At 34.4% G+C, this 10,922-nt stretch overlaps 1 non-coding gene across 1 annotated transcript; it reads right to left on the minus strand.

The window, feature by feature from the left end:
- Nucleotides 1-1,863: 1,863 nt before the first annotated feature.
- Nucleotides 1,864-1,995, minus strand: LOC132495529 (small nucleolar RNA SNORA42/SNORA80 family). The gene has a single exon (XR_009533262.1). It is a non-coding gene; the product is annotated as a small nucleolar RNA SNORA42/SNORA80 family (small nucleolar RNA).
- Between the last annotated feature and the right edge of the window lie 8,927 nt (nucleotides 1,996-10,922).

The raw sequence follows: 10,922 nt of genomic DNA on the forward strand, positions 1-10,922 counted from the left end.
ATTAATTCTGTAAAAAGAGATAATATTAGTTTGAATTACGTGGTTAGTAATCAATCCCCTTTCCCAGAAAAAGTAGAAATTGTGTAGGGGTTGGAAAGCTTGCAATCTGTTACCAGATGTGAAATTCCAAGTATAAAGGAAAATCTTAGAATTTGAAGCAGGGAGTTTTCCCTTGGCAAGCCAAACCCATGCTGAGTGTGGTTGGATAACCTAAATGTTACTTGGATAACAGAAAATCTCAGTTGGTTCCAGGTTCCAAACAAATGATTCCCCGGAGGAGCAGACAAAGGAAGAAATTTTTTGCATCTCCATGTTCAGTGTAGCCATCCTGAATATTCCTGGGCTAGCACTACTAGCCAACACCAATTATGAAAACTCCAGGACTTCACAGGATGCTCAGGCCAGCTGTTTAGTGTGTCTCGGTGTCTGAGTGATTAATGTACTAGTTGAGACTGGAAGAGACAAGAACAAGAAGGTCATGGAAAATTCTTTCCTACCTTATTTGTTGTTAAAAATGCCTCTCACAGTTATTTTACCTCTGGCAACATTTCTGACTTCTTTGACAAACAGGCCACTAGTAATATATATTACATATATTCTCCCATGTTTACACCAGCAAATGTTATAATCTTCAAAGCTTGCAGATGCTTTTTAAGTTTCCCTCTTAGAAATGATTTGTTATTGAAGAAAAGAAATATCCCTTGATTCTCTAGAGGACCTTTATGTACCCTGAACATAAACACATGAATTAATAAACTCAACAGCAAGACCTATATGTTTAAAAATGAATTAAAATAAATCTATTCATTGCTTCTTTTATTTTTACAAATAATTTATGGCAAAATTATGCCTGTATTAAATATAGCCATTAGTGCATCTGTTTTTTTAAGTCAATGCATTATTGATTAAAAGAAGATTAAGAGCTAGCATTTATGGAGTACTTACTACCATCCAGTCTCTTAAATTATTTAATTTAATACTCATGGTTAAGGTGTGTATTTTAATTTCTATTTTAAAGGAGAGGAAAAGGAGGCTCTTAGAAGCTAAGTTGCCCAAGTTTGAAAAACAAGGTTGACTCCAAAATCAGAAAAATTTTCTGTATATCTTGTTACTTCTGGTCTTTATCATTTAAATATGTCAACAAACAAACAATAAAATAAAAAAGAGGTAGAACTGTGAGGTTTGGTGTGATTTAAGCAGTGGATTCCAAACTTGGTTGATTAACAAACTTAGAATTTAAAAAGAAATTCTTTTGGTTGATTATGTAGGTATCAAATTGTTTATGGGGGAATGCTAAATATGTTTTTGAAACTAATATTTTTCTTGGTCTAAGCAACATAGAACGTTAGAATTAAAAACACTAAGGTCATTTGAAAGCAGTATGCTGAAATTAAAGAATTATTCAAATAAGAAATCAATCTGAGCTTAATACTTTCTCCATAAAATTAGGAAAGAAATATTTGGATTTCCAATGTAACCTAATATGTGCCCAGTCTGTTAAGATTTATATAAAACTTCAAACTTGACCTTAGAAGAAATATTCCTTAAAATTAAGTTTCCACATACTTGTACTGGCTATGGCTATGCCTCTATTAAATTGCTTGTTCAAATCTTCCCTTGATTTGCATCCTGTTGTCTTTGCTTCTTCCACAGTTTTAAAATTCAGTATTAAAATACTGAATTAAAATTCAGTATTCCTTTAAAATAATTTTGCCTTGCTTATTGCCACTGAAATTTGATAAGCATTTCTGGGATCTCACCTTGATGGCAACTCAGCTTTTAGCACCCAACCTCAAGCAACTAAGGGTAAACATACGACCATTCTGACCTGGCTTCTTCTTTTTTTTTTTCCCTTTTCTTTTCCACTGTGCAAACCACTTCAGTGCCTGTGGCCTACAGACAGAGGCCAGGCAATGGTACGGGGCCAGTTTGCTCTGACATGGGACACTATGAGAGGCCCAGGGGGACGGGCTTGCCATAAATCCAAACCCATGCATTGACCTGGCTTCTTTAACCTCGTATCTCATTATGGTTCCCTAGAGGTGCCATTCCATTAAGGATTTTACTTGTGATGCAAGGACCAAATGGATCAAATCAGATCCTGTAAAAGAACCTTGGAAAAATAACAAGTGAAATATGATGCTAAATGGTTAGCATTGTATTAATAGCATTTTGGTTGAATTCTTAGTAAAAATTAATATCTCCAGAGTGTATGAAACTATATAGGATAAATTACCTGGTTTCTTCTACAAATAAATTGCTTGGAAGAAGGGGGATGAAAGTGGAATTTAAGGATTAAAAGGTATTTTAAAAGACATTGAAAACATCAGGCAAAACTAATGAGAGGTATTAGATATAAAATAGATATTATTAATGTTGTTTTACCCTTAAATATTGGATGTATATGGAGCTTTATTTATATACAATTGATGTTCCTTTTAAAACTTATCACGATTGAAAATGCTAGAAGGAGTCTATCCACATCAGGTTTAGGCTAATAAAGTCATATGAGAGGGTAAGTGGAAAAAAGGCTAATATTAATAATATTCAAGAATACTGTGATTTAGGTAGAATAATTAGACTGTATTATCCAATAACCTCCATTTTCAAAAAGCTTTTAATGATTAACTCTCTTGATTGTCTGCCTGGAAAGAAAACATACACACAATTAACTTTACCAATTCTTCAGTCCAGGATTCACATCTGCAGTATCTGTTAATTTGAATAGACAAACATATTTGGACAATTAAATCAGATGTTTTCTAGGTAAGAGTCTTAGAATCATATAATGCAGGCATTGAAGGACCCTTGGAGATCATAACAATTTTCTTAACTCAATTCATTTTTTTATCATTTATAATACATAATCTCTCAGACTGGTGTGTAGTATAAATACACTCCTGGGTTAGGTTAATTCATTACCAAAGCAGATCAGACCCTATGCCATCTCTGCCCTGTGGCATAGTCTGAGAAACCTGTGTGATGTGGTGCTGATTTGGCAAGGTGATTTGCCTGCCATCGTGAGGTTTGACCTCACTTAGAAAGCAATGATTTTATTTCACATGTTCATTGATAAACAGACATAATACTTTGATAAAAGCCTTTTAAATTCATAATATGACTTCTACATTGGGAAATCACAGGATGCTGCAGATTAATGTGTGCAATTGGAAATACATGACATAATGAAATCAGGTGAGACGATGGTATCACATGAGCTAAATATTGGTCAAATCTCCCTTTGCTCTGTATTGAATAGGAAAGAAAACCCCAAAGCATAAGCCTTCCTTCAAAAAAATTTTCACTTTTTTTCACTATATCTTTGGAAGTTTTCTAAAAATACACAAGTACTAAATACTGTATTAGATATTTTCCAGTCACTCAAATTTCCCATTAATAGATAAAAGGAGATCCAGGTGTCCAAAATCAAAATGAAGTAAAATAACAAAAAGCAAAAACAACAACAAAAAATTCAATATTAGGCCAGAGATAAGGTCCATTCACCAGTAGCAGTGCTCAGGCAGCAAGACAGTAAATCAGTTTACCCACTGAAAAGGATAATAAAAAGATGTTTAAAAAGAAACATCAGGAGGAAAAAAAGTATTTTTTACGTAAGAATATAGAAAAGAAGAAGCTAAAAGGGTGTGATATGCAAATCTTGGTTTTACCCTTTTCTTTTGACGCCATCACTTTCCTAAAAATATTTCAAAGTTTAATTGCAATATATTGCACCTTATGTTAATCAGTTGCTTCAAGTACAAACCTAAGAGTGGAGTTAAGCTGAAAATCAACATGAGGGCTGTTCTTGGGTTGATCTGTAGTGGGTGTGTGTGCATGTGTATGCATGTGTATATCTGGGTATATATATATATATATATATATAGTGTGTGTGTGTGTGTGTGTGTGTGTGTGTGTGTGGTATGTTGGCCTCTCACTGTTGTGGCCTCTCCTGTTGCAGAGCACAGTCTCTGGACGTGCAGGCTCAGCGGCCATGGCTCATGGGCCCAGACACTCTGCAGCATGTGGGATCTTCCCGGACCAGGGCATGAACCCGTGTCCCCTGCATCAGCAGGCAGACTCTCAACCACTGTGCCACCAGGGAAGCCCAGGTAAATATATTTTTAATGCTGATATTTTATCTACTTAAACTCATCATTTGATTAAAAAGATTAATGCAAGAATAGAAGATGATAAAAATTGAATTTTATAATTTACAACAATATACATACTCATATTTCTTTTTGAAACAAACAATTGAACCATTGGTTTTAGCTAAAGTAGTTTGAAAAACTTAAAGAGAATAAATTGATATTTAATTATTTTAAAATAAGGAATTTCGATTTAGAAAGTGAGATACACAGACAGCTTCCAGTGGCTGGCCAAATTAAAGTTTGGATTTTTCATTAGTTGCTTGTTATTTTTCAATTATTTTCAGTAATGTGTGGTGTATGAAGACTCAGCAAGATACAATGCGAGCTTTGGGAATTCGTTTTTTAAGGCACCGTGTACTTGGAGAATCATGACAATCCAAGTGGATGTAGGAGGCCTCGAGATTTCAACTACTCACCTTTATTTCCTGACCTAGGAGAAAACTCCCACATATGAAAGGAATCATAGTCTCCCCTCAATAACACACTCTATGTCTAATGAGTGGATTGTGATATTTTGTAAAACTGTACTTTCACTAGCAGTCTTGTGTCTGTTGGCTTGAAATGTTTGCTGCAGTGTTCAGTAAGCAGAAGTGTTACTCTAAAAGACTGTAAAAATTCACTCACAGACTCCTTATTAGAACTCATAATAACCACCTAAAGACTTCAGTTAATCATATTGACAGGAGGACCAAATGGGAACTAGACTTATGTTGAGACTTTCACGGCTCTCTTTATAGATAAAGAGAAATTACTCACATTTTAGGGCTCATCAAATTCCACAAATGGATTTATTTGCCCTTCAGCTCCTCAGCTAAATGTGAAAATATTTCTTCCTCATATCATTAGAAGATAACTCCCTTCACATTTCTTTATACTAGAATAATGTCTTCTGTAAGTTAAATTTTATTTTTTTCTGCAATTCGAGGAAATACCACTGCTGTATACCATAATTTTATTGGCTTTCTAAAGGCTTGTATGTGTGTGTTTGACATCTTTAGGGTTAAAATATCTACAGATAATAGCACTTTAGAGAGAACATCAATTATATTTGTAATCTGAGGACCTATATCTTTGTTCAAATGTCTCCCAATAAGTTGTATAATTGTAAACCATGATCACATAATTTAAATATCATCTGCATTAGATTGGAGAGATTGTGATAATTATTTCAGACAAAATGATTAAAAGTATTAGTGTTCTCCAAAGAAGCAGAAACAATAAGATGTATGTATGTATGTGTATATACACATATATATGAGAGAGAGAGAGAGCGATTAGGAGAAATTGGTTCACACATTTATGGAGGCTGAGAAGTCTCACAGTTAATTGTCTGTAAGCTAGAGACCCAGGAAAGCAGATGGTATAATTCAGTAGAAACCCAAGGGCAGGAGAAGGTGAGATGAGATGTCTCAGCTCAAAAAAAAGAAGGGGGCAAAGTCCTCCTTCTTTGTTCTACTACGTTCCTCAATGGACTGGATGATGTTCATCCACATTGAGGAGGACCATCTACTTTACTGAGTCCATTGATTCAAATGCTAATCTCATATGGAAACATCTTCACAGCCACACCCAGAAATAATGTTTAATCTGGTACACTGTGGCCAGTCAAGTTGATACATACAATTAATAATTACAAGTCCACCCCTTGTCAACTTGACATGCATATGCATCTCCTTAAACCATACTAAACCTCCAAATAAAGACAATAACAAGGTCATAATGCTGCCTAATAGGATACAACTATCCTGCATTCAACCAAAAATGCACTAACCCATTCCCAGAAAAGGAAGTAAAGTCCTTGGGTGATGTTTACTATTCTTGATATCCCATAACAAATGCTCTGATATAATATTGATATATATATACAATAGATGTGTGATATATATGTATACGCACACACACAGTTACAATAAAATAAAGAGAAAATCCTGATGACAGTTACAGTCCTCACTTCTGTAACTGAGTTCTATTGTAATTGTGGTGATTCAGAACATATACAGCTTTCTGGAGGACCTTGCACCATCCTGCAAGATACTACCACCTATCTGACATTTTAACTAAGTCTTCAAAATGTCTTTGCATCATTCTAACAAGCCCACTACTTCAGGATTGTGGGGCCCATGATAAAATCAGTGAATTCCATGAGCATGGGCCCATTGGCTCATTGCTGCACTTCCTTTGCTGTGAAGTGTGTTCATTGAGTCAAAGCGGTGCTGTAAGGAATATCATGGTGGTACATAAGACATACTTGTGGTACATAAGACATACTTAAGTCTGTGGGTGCTAGTTTTGGTGAAAGCATGGAGTGCTAGGAAGGCAAGTCCATATCCAGAGTAATTGTCTATTCCAAAGAACAAAATGCTGACCCTTCCACAATGAAAGTGGTTCAGTGTAATCAATCTGCCACCAGGTACCTGACTGATCACCCCAGGGATGGTGTCATATCAGCATTGGTTTCTGTTGGTGTCAGATTGAGCACTCAACAGTGGCTATGTGAGCCCATGCAAAATTTCCATTTCTACCACCATTTCCATGCAATGTTAAATAGTGATGTTAATAGCAGTGATGAAAGCAGCCATCTTTTTCTTCTCTCTGATCTTAGAGAGAAAGCACAGTCTTTCACCATTGAGTATGATTTTAGATATGAGTTTTTCATAAATGTTTCTATAATATTGAGGAAGTTTCATTCTATTTCTAGTTTTCAGTGTCTGTGTGTGTATGTGTGTATTTTATCATGAAATGGTGTTATAGTTTGTTAGATGCTTTTTACGCATCAACTGAATGGATCATGTGCTTCCCCCCATCCACTTCATTTCATGGATTGATTTTTTTACACCGAAACACCATTTTCCTGGTATAAGTCTAATTCAGTCATGGTGTATAATGCTTTAGTATGTTGCTGGATTCAGTTTGCTAATATTTTATTGAGGATTTTTGCATCTATATCTAACAGTAATATTAATCAGTAGTTTTCTTGTGCTTTCATTCTCTGCTTTTGTATCAGGGTGATATTGGCCTCACAGAATGGGTTAGGAAGTGTTCTCTTCTATCCTTTTTTTTTTATGAGTTTGAAAAGGATTAGTGTTAATTCTTCTTTAAAACTTTAGTAGAATTCACCAGCAAAGCCAACTGGCCCTGGAATTTTTTTGTTGAAAGGTCATTGATCACAGATTCAATCTCTTTACTTGTTATAGGTCTCTTCCAATTTCCTATTTGTTCTTAAATCAGTTTTGGTAAGTATGCATTTATAAGACTTTATTTATTTGATCTAGTTTATCTAATTTTTTGGTATATAATTTTCACAGTATTCTTTTATAATCTTTTTTATTTCTGTAAGGTTGGTAATAATGCCCCCATCTGATAAGTTATTTGGTATGTTCTTTCATTTTTCTTCGTCAATATAGTTAAATGTCAATTCTGATGAGTTTGCCAAAGAACAAGACTTTTACTTTTAAGTTCTTTCTATTTCTTTTATAATGTCTTTTTTTTTTACTTCTGCCCAAATTTTTATTATTTTCTTTCTTCTAATCATTTTGTGTCTAGTTTGCTCTTCTTTTTTATTCCTTTAGGTGTACAAATTTTCTTTCTTCTAATCATTTTGTGTCTAGTTTGCTCTTCTTTTTTTATTCCTTTAGGTGTACAAATTTTCTTTCTGCTAATCATTTTGTGTCTAGTTTGCTCTTCTTTTTTATTCCTTTAGGTGTACAATTAGATTATTGATCTGAGACATCCTTTATTAATTTAGGTTTTGCAGCTATAAATTACCTCAACACTGATGTCACTGCATCCCATAACTTTGGGTATATTGGGTTTACATTTTTATTCTTCTCTAAGTATTTTCTAATTTTTCTTGTGATTTTTTATTTGACTCATTTGTAGGGAAGTTTTAAAGTGCATTGGCTAATTTCCATATATTTGTAAATGTTCCAATTTTACTTGTTATTGATTTCTAGCTTCATTTAATGGTCATCTGAAAGGTCACTTTGTATCATTTCAATTGTTTTAAATTTATTGAGCTTGTTTTGTGCCCTAATATAAGGTTTATCCTGGAGAATAGTCTATGTTTATTGAATAGAAAATGTATTCTGCTGTTGTATGGTAGAGTGTGCAGTATAAATAGTCTGTTAGATCTAGTTGGTGTATAGTGTTTTTTGAGTTTTCCATTTTCTTATCAATCTTCTGTCTGATTATTATGAACATTTCCTGGACTCATTATATGTCATAGAGTGGAAGGAGATGAAATGTATTCCATGTGTGCTTATGCTTTCTAGAAACTTTTAATATCATTGTAGAGAAAAGACAGATGAAGCAGTGAACATAAGTTCAAATGCAGCATAGGGATAAGAGATAAAATTCACATGAGCTACTGCTGGTGTGGTGATAATGGCTTTGGAAGAAAAGAGTTAGAAATACAAAAAGAAGAAACCACATAGATTTCACGGTGAACATTGAACTGTATCTGCATTTTGAAGGATGAAACACACTTATATTGTAATCTTGAAGAGTCAAGTGCCAGATATTGTTGAAAGAAAATATATGTAGAGAACATCATTATTCTGTGAATTAAGGGTTACACTTATATAAAAGTGTCTTAGTTAAGAGAAAATTCTTCACATACTCTGTGTCACTAAGATATCCTAATACCTACACATATCTTAGAATTTTATTATATTAAAATAATCTATTTGTATGTCTTTCATTTTCACTGCATCATGGATTTTTGAAAACAAGGACCATAACTGATTCATGTTTGTATACCTAGTGCTTTCCATGGAATATAGTAATTTATGTGAAAAATTAAATGAACCTCAAGTGGTTAAATAAATCACCAACATTGTGCTGTTAGTAAAAGGCAGAACCAGAACTTAAACTCAAATCATTTTGGACACTAAAGCCCATGATATTTTGACTAAAATATGCTGCTGCCAAAAACATATACTAAAAATATACAGATAATAATTATAATTCTCTTGCCTAGGCCTCTAGACTGTAGACTATGTAGATCTAATATACTCATCTGGAAATGCATCAAAGAGATAAATGACCTGAATTACTGCCTCAAGTAGAAAACCATTGAAAGACTGAATCAAGCAGTACATGAGTAGACAGAGAAGAGTTATACAGAAGTGTTTTGTCTCCTTGAAAAAGAGAATGACCACAAAGAATGATAGAACTAGAAGAGGAAAGTGCATAACACTCTGAGTTGCAGAGGAGAGGACCAACACAGAAATCATAGACCTGCGAAATGTGTCTGCTGCTTCACTGAATCAGCTACTGTGCTGGAGGCACTTCTGGTCCTGAGCATGTACTCTTTTAGAAAGAAGAAAATCTTCAAGTTTTAATAAGTGGCAGGTATTTTTTTCCTTCCCAGATCAGTGGGAGAATAACAATTAGATGGTGGCTCCGGCTGTGTGGGTACTATCTTCAAATGCCCCCTCCTCTGGCATCAATCTCATTTTTGGGCTGTTGCATGTTATTTCTGGGAGCCAAATAATTAGCAACATGGAACCAAGCCAGAGGAGGTCATTTGGGCTGTGTTGTATGCTTGGACATGCTGATTTCTACGGTCCTGTAGTTGAACAATTGTAAATTAAGACATATGGCGGACACAGAACCTAAGTATATCAGAACCTCTCACCTCCCCAACATCCAATCACTTAAAAGTAAATAAATACAATTTTTTAAAAGGAAAGTGAATGAACCATCTTTCAGGACTGCTTCTGGCTCCTGCCAGAGAATTCAGGGAGCCATAGATGGTACTCAGTTTTTATGCCATTCACCAGTTTTTCCAAATCCACAAGTTGCTTATTGGTTGACTTGCATAGTTTGTTTAATACCTTTGTGGGAGGTAGTTTAGGCTGAAAAATCTGTTACTTGTGACTTTGAAAAAACCTAATTTGGCCTCATTTTTCATCTTAAATATTGAACACGACTTTTTAATTGGCATTTTCTGGCAGATAACTCAATCCAATTGGGAAAGAGCCTTTTCCCATTTGTATAAAAAAAGTAGATTTTTATTACCATACTTATGGGGAAATGTTTTACATTTTGCAGTTCATCAATAAAATATAATTTAACTTCTAACCAGATATTTTATACTGACTCTCATGGTGGGATGGGGAGGGGTGGAGTGGGCATATCAGGACTGCTCTTACTAATAAAGAATTAGGATAGGGTCACTGTTTATCATCTTTGTGATAAAATCAACTTTGAGGCAAAAATTATTCTGCATGCCACTTCTATTAGTCTTATTTGACGCCATAGAGATTTCTTCCATGCTCTGCTGGGGAAAGAAAGAGTCAGATGTCAAAAACTAAATCTACTACAGAATTCATAGAAAAAAAATGAATGACATCAAGCTATACTCTTGATGAAAATACCCTTTGGTGGACAATCTTACTTAAAGTTTCATCACTTTAGATTCAATGATATATTTCATTTTAATCAATTCTGATGAATAGTCAAGCATCGTAGTCTCATTCCTAAATCTCAAGGAAAAGATTTGTGTTGTGTTAATTGTGTATTTCTGGAATTTAGAGGAGTATCTAGCCCATTCCCTAGACTCATAGTATCCTTATCTCTAGAAGAGTTCCCCTAGTTTTATCTGTCATGGTCACTCTTCCTCACTTTTCTTCATCACCTGATATTTGAAGTGAATTTTAAGAGTATCTGCTCCAATTTGGTTCACTCTGCCCATCCAACTTTATTTTCTCCTACTTTCCAACTTGAACCCTCTTAATTCTACTCTGTGCTCCATATATGGTCTTAATT

This window comes from Mesoplodon densirostris, chromosome 8, assembly GCF_025265405.1.
Source record: "Mesoplodon densirostris isolate mMesDen1 chromosome 8, mMesDen1 primary haplotype, whole genome shotgun sequence".
Lineage (NCBI taxonomy): Eukaryota > Metazoa > Chordata > Mammalia > Artiodactyla > Ziphiidae > Mesoplodon > Mesoplodon densirostris.